The 6,810-nt window shown below is 41.3% G+C and overlaps 1 pseudogene; it reads left to right on the top strand.

The window, feature by feature from the left end:
* The first annotated feature begins 2,842 nt into the window (after window positions 1-2,842).
* Window positions 2,843-3,893, top strand: LOC119544529 (annotated as a pseudogene).
* Window positions 3,894-6,810: the final 2,917 nt, after the last annotated feature.

Raw genomic sequence — 6,810 nt, 5'->3', positions numbered from 1 at the left:
TGTATACTTGGCAATATGGCTAGATCTTAAAACACTGCACCAAGAGAAAAAAAGCAAGGAACTTAATAATACAAGTAAACAATACCATTATGTATAATAAAAATTTAAAAAAACACAAACAAGCAGTATCTATTTTGCACACAACTCATATAAGTAAAAAGATACACACTGAGCTCATTAAAATGGTTGGCTACAATGTGAGGAGAAAAGGAATGAATTAATGATGAATGAATAGTGGCCCCTTCTCACAGAGCTTCACCAAAGCAGAGTAGAAACTGTTTTGACAAGATCACAAAGAATATAACCATATCTGTAATAAGAGCACTAAAGATTATCACTGATTAATTGCCAACCATGTACCCTGCACTGCATTACACATACTTACACTTCTTCTCCTGTGTCCCTCACAGCCCCACCTTGAGGAAGGTATTGCTATTAGCAGAGATCTCGAGAGGTGATGTGACTTGCCCAAGGTCACAGAGCTAGGAACTGGCAGGGCTGAGTCATGAACCTGGCTGGTCAGTCTCCAGAAACTGTTCTTGAATATCATTCCCCATGCTTAATCCTGTTCTAACTAGACCCTACTTCGTGCCAACTCCACTCCCCCACCCTCCATCTTTTCTTCCCCAAGGGAGTTCCCAGAAGCTCACCCCCCCAACCTCCATCCCCAGGTCTCAGGATTCATGTTATCATCCTCATCTTTAGCCCTCCTCTTCCCTGCTCACTTCTGGTATATGCGTTTTTTTTCCTCCAGTGAAATTGGAATGTCTCTGGTCTGGTATTCAGAGAATAATTGTTTAGCAGGACTACAGTTGTGGTTACCAGTGTGGCAGTTTCTCTCTTAATTTCCCCAAATCTGAGTTCTCTAAGCATGTACTTCTCTTGCAGGAAACTCCTGAACTTACCAGAAAGAATTATAGAACTTGCTGAATCTCCAGATGGTCAAATGAACAAGATGACTGCCTCTTCAAGCATATACCCCTTAGAGGAAAACGCTGGTGCTGGAGAAAACAGGTGATTAGGATCAAACTCATTGATTTACTTCTTCAGTAAACGATTCTCAGCAGAAAACATGGCTGGTAAACCTTTCTCTTGGTTAATAAGAATCTTTTAAAAATACCAGATATTTTATGTTCTCATGCCAAAACTACATGACTCATGTCATTGGCTCCCTCTGTTCTAATATAGATTGTAAGAAAAAATGACCACAAAAACCTAAAATAAGGAAATAGGTGCCTTAGCAGCAATATATACAAGCTGAAGGCTTTGGTCATCATTGAGCTGAACATGTGTTATGTGAGTGACATGGCTTTCAATACCTAACAATCTGGTTTGAGAATGTTGAACCATATCCATAAAAGGGATTCAAAATTTATTCAAAGAAAACTTATTGAGCATAACACTTAGAGTAGTGCCTAGCTATGGTAAGGTCTCTAAATACTTCACAAGCACTAACTTATTTAATCTCGCAACAAACTCTAGAAGTACATATTATTATATCTCCATTTTATAGACAAGGAAACTGAGGCTCAGAGTGTTTAACACAACTCCACAATGAAGATTCTACCAGAACAAAGTGCTCATATCCTTATATAAAACATTTGTTTATAATCCTAAAGAAATATATACACACACAGGCCTTGGTTTGATAGGGCTGCTGTAACAAATTACCACAAATTGGGTGGCTTACAAAACAGACATTTATTATCTCACAGTTCTAGAGATTAGAAGTCTAAAATCAGGTGTCAGCAGAGACATGCTTCCTCTTAAACCTGTAGGAGAGAATTCTTCCCAATCTCTTTTAGATTCTAGTGACATTCTCTGCCTTGTTCATCACATGATGTTCTCTGTGTTTGATTCTCCACTTTCTATAAGGACACCAGTTACATTGGATTAAGGCCCACCCTAATCCAGTTCTGCCTTATCTTAACTAAGAACATCTTAAAGATCCTATTTCTAAATAAGGGCACATTCATAGAAGAGGGGATTTGGACTTGAACATGGCTTTTAGGGGGATGCAATACAACCCATAACAATACACACGCAAACATTTAACTGAGAAAGAATGAGGAAATACATGCTCACACTAATAAATGCATCTATTTCTTAACATGCTTTAAACCTTTCTTCACATTCTGCAAAATTTCAAACCATAGATATCATCTATGACTAAGTACATTTACTCAACACAATCCACTCATAGCTATGATTAAGGACATTTACTCAACACAATCTACTCATAGAAGTTAGTCAACTGTTCAATTCCTTCTCACTTCTTAGAAAACAGCATGGGAACAAAATGAAAAGAACAGAATGAGATTCTTATCAAAAGCTCTGAAATGAACCCCAAGCAACATTTATCAATAATAAAAAGCTCCCAAATTCAGAGACTGTGATAGAAAATCAGAAATAGAAAGCACTTGGCAATTATTGTTTTCTAGTCCTAGGTAACACAGAGATCCTCCAATTCTAAAGAGAAAAAAAAATGTAGATTTAATGGCACTATTCACATAGTGTGAATATGTCTTTCCCTTAGATATGAGAGACAGGAGACTGACTGCAGAAATGAAGGAGTCAGTGGAGAGAGATTGAATTTAATGATGAAATTGTTTAAGGAAGAGAGAGGAGATGAGACTAATGCAGAGTACAAGTCTCCACTGAACTCAAGTCAATGAATTGTAATTGGTTCCACATGACCTGCAACTTCAAAAGAATCCTGCTTATCAAATTCTTTTGATTTAAGTTGTTTTACTAAAGAAAAATTTTCAAACATCAACACAAAGTTTAGATAAAGTGGTTTGCGGCGGCTGGGCCAGGAGCTGGGCCGCGCGCGGGCTGCAGGATGGCCCAGAAGGAGAACGCCCATCCCTGGCCCTACGGCCGGCAGACGGCTCAATCGGGCCTGAACACCCTGCCCCAGAGAGTCCTCCGGAAGGAACCTGCCACCCCATCCGCGCTTGTCCTCATGAGCCGCTCCAAGGCTGTTATATAACCTTCCAACGCCCAGCCCACAGCTGGTCAGAAGATAATGGACAACAGCAGTGGGACACCCAACTTCTTAATGCGATCCTTCACAATTGACGACTTTGAGATTGGGCGTCCTCTGGGCAAAGGCAAGTTTGGAAACGTGAACCTGGCTCAGGAGAAGAAAAGCCATTTCATCGTGGCGCTCAAGGTCCTTTTCAAGTCTCAGATAGAGAAGGAGGGTGTGGAGCACCAGCTGCGCAGGGAGATCGAGATCCAGGCCCACCTGCAGCATCCCAACATCCTGCGTCTCTACAACTATTTCTACGACCGGCGGAGGGTCTACTTGATTCTGGAGTATGCCCCCCGTGGGGAGCTCTACAAGGAGCTGCAGAAGAGCTGCACTTTTGACGAGCAGCGAACAGCCACGATCATGGAGGAGTTGGCAGATGCTTTGATGTATTGTCACGGGAAGAAGGTGATTCACAGAGACATAAAGCCCGAGAACCTGCTTTTGGGGCTCCGGGGAGAGCTCAAGATTGCTGACTTCGGCTGGTCTGTGCACGCCCCCTCCCTGAGGAGGAAGACGATGTGTGGCACCCTGGACTACCTGCCCCCAGAGATGATCGAGGGACGCACGCACAATGAGAAAGTGGACCTCTGGTGCATCGGAGTGCTGTGCTACGAGCTGCTTGTGGGAAACCCCCCCTTCGAGAGTGCTTCCCACAATGAGACATATCGGCGCATCGTCAAGGTGGACCTGAAGTTCCCCACTGCCATGCCCCCGGGAGCCCAGGACCTCATCTCCAAGCTGCTCAAGCATAACCCCTCAGAACGGCTGCCCCTGGCCCAACTCTCAGCCCACCCTTGGGTGCGGGCCCACTCTCGGAGGGTGCTCCCTCCCTCCGCCGTGCAGTCTGTCCCCTGAATCGTCCTGTCGGAAATAAAGTGGTACCTGTAAGGGAATAAACGCTCTCTCGGTTCTGGAGGAGAAAAGAATTTATTTACAATCTTGCAAGATAGGGCGTCCAGCCAAACACATGGAAGGCTGGCGCGCCAGAGGAAGAGAATGGCGATGTTTAAATCTCCTACTCCTAATTCGCAAGTCCCTCCCCTGTTTCCCTATTGACTGGGTACTACAGAGGTTACAGCCTATCTGAGAACACTAACTAATTCATCTTTTGAGATTTTAATTTGTACAGCCAATCCCAGAGAGCCAACTAGCTCATTATTGAGATTTTGAACTGATTAGCCAATCCCCCCCCAAATTTTTATTTTTTTGCTGTGAGTTCCCGCCTCTGATACTACCTCATGTCTCTTTACATCAGGCAGATTCTCTCTTCTCTTTGTCTGGGGCTTGTTTAAACTGGTTTTGCCTCCATTTCCCTTATTCCATGCTGTCTCTATGTGAAAACGAAACTTATTCCTTTCTTACAGTCCCTGCCTTGAACTTGGGTTTTTCCTTGTGTGTATGTCTGTGTACGTGTAGGGGGAAGGTAGGGTCTCTGGCCTGTTCCCTGATCTGTCTTCTACCTCCTTTTTATTTCAAGGGAGTTATTTCTGGAGGTTACACCTCAAACAGGCCTTCCTGAACCACTACATCTAAAATAGCCCTTTCCCCTAGCCCTTTAGACCTCATCTCTTCATTATATCTTTTTTTAAGTATTCACACAAATGCAAATTCATGTTTATCAATTGTTTGTTATCTACCTTTACTTTACTATTAGAATGTAAACTTAATGGGAACAGGAATCCAGCATACAACAGCCTCTCTCTTGATTCTTAAATAATTAATTTTGCTGTTCTGGGACCCCTTTCTCAATATACAATTCCCAGGAGAAGAACAGAATATTCATTAAAACCCAATCAAAATGATGTCAGTGGGAAAAAAGGCACAAAGGGCTCGAAAATCCACTCCTCCAGAGAAGCAAAAATTTTCAAAATCAACTTTTACAGAATTCTGAAAATTAACCAAAGGCTTGAAAAAATGAAAAAGTATTCATTCAAGAAAAGTCGCTAAATCTCAGTAAGAACAGCTAGTTTTGTGGTGTTTTAATTTGCCATATTCCCATTTTGCCTCAGCCCCACCCCCACCCCCAATCTCTGCAGTAGCTGTAAAAACCAACAGTCCTGTGATACTAGTGAAAACAAGCAGCCTGTTAGCCACTAGAAGGAGGGAAACGCAGTGGAGCTCCTTCAAAGCACCTTTCCCAGAGGAGTATCATCATTTGGCTTGTATGACAGTTTCCTGGAAATCTCAAATTGCAGGGTTTTTGTTGTTTGACTTGACTGACTGCTTTCCACAGAGAACAGTTTTTTCCCCTGGGGTGTTTGTCAAAAACAATCAGCTACAATTGTTGAACTCCACAATTGCCTGAGGTAATAAGATTTGGGACAAATAAGAAGCTAACCAAAAAATGTAAAAGTCCACAGGGAGTTGTGAAAAGCTTTGGCATATTCCTGTGAATCTAGAAGGCCACAGGCATGCACAGAGTTGATCAAATGCACGTGCCCAGGGGAATCCTTAGACAGTCCTATGCTTTCACCTTGACTGACCCTGAGGCTTTGCACAGAAAGAAGTTAAGAGTAAGGCAGAGTGGTAAACTGCCTGCTTAACCATCGAATGCATGATCCGACATGCACCCAGTGCCCCTCATCAAATTCTGAGAGATTTATTGCTTCCAGGCATTTAAAAAAATCTCTGACCAATCATTAACTATTCACCAAGCTAACAGAACAGAGACTTCAGTGGTCACACATGATAATGAACATAGACTTTACCAAATTAGTTCAGAAAAGTCACTAAACGAATAACAGCAACAACTACAAATACAGCAACAAACAGGCACAACAACATTATATTACTTAAAACGTCCAGGTTTTGACAAAAAATTATGACCCATGCAAAGAAACAAGAAAGTATGGCAGGCTCATAAACGGGGGAAAAAAGCAATCAATAGAAATGTCTCTGAGGAAGCCCAGATGTTGGCCTTACTAGACAAAAACTTTAAATCAACAATTTTAAATATGTTCAAAAAATAAAGGAAACCATCTAAATAACTAAAAGGAAGCATGAAAAAAATGCCTCACCATAGGGAGTATCAGTAAAGAGACAGACAAGTAAGATTTTCCCTATTTCCTGCTCAGAACACAGACCCACAGTCTGGTGGCTGGGTGTCCTTTCTTACCAGCCATTTTTCTTAAAACAAACTTTTAATTTTGGAATAATTTTAAATATACAGAAAGTTGCAAAGATAGTACAAAGGACTTATATGTACTCTTCATGCAGGTTCCTCTCATGTTACATCTTATTTAACCATGGTACATTTGTCAAAACTAAGACATTAACATTGGTACGTTACTATTAACTAAACTCAATTTTATTTGAATTGCACCAATTTTTCTACTAATATCTACTTTTGTTTTAGGATCCCATCCAGGATTCCACAAGGCACTTGGTTGTCATGTCTCCTTACTGTTTTTGATCTGTGATGGTTTTTCAGTCTTTTCCTTGTTTACCATGACCTTGGCAGTTTGGAAGAACACTGGTCAGATGCTTTATAGAAAATCTCTCAATTGGGGTTTGTTTGAAGTTTCTCTTATGCTCTTCTTATTGTATATAATGTATAGGATTAACTGCTAGTAATGTTAATTTTGATCACTTGGTTAAGGCAGTGTTTTCCAGGTTTCTCCTCTGTTAAGGTTACTATTTTCACTTTTCTACACTCTATTCTTGGTGAAAGCTAATCACTAAATCCAGCCTACATTCAACAAAGGGAGGGAATTAAACGCCACCTCCTGGAGGGGAGAGGATCTACATATATTATTTGGAATTCTTATGTAAGG

The sequence above is a fragment of the Choloepus didactylus genome, chromosome 1, assembly GCF_015220235.1.
Source record: "Choloepus didactylus isolate mChoDid1 chromosome 1, mChoDid1.pri, whole genome shotgun sequence".
NCBI classification, from domain to species: Eukaryota; Metazoa; Chordata; class Mammalia; order Pilosa; family Megalonychidae; genus Choloepus; species Choloepus didactylus.
This window is presented reverse-complemented; position numbering and strand designations above follow the sequence as displayed.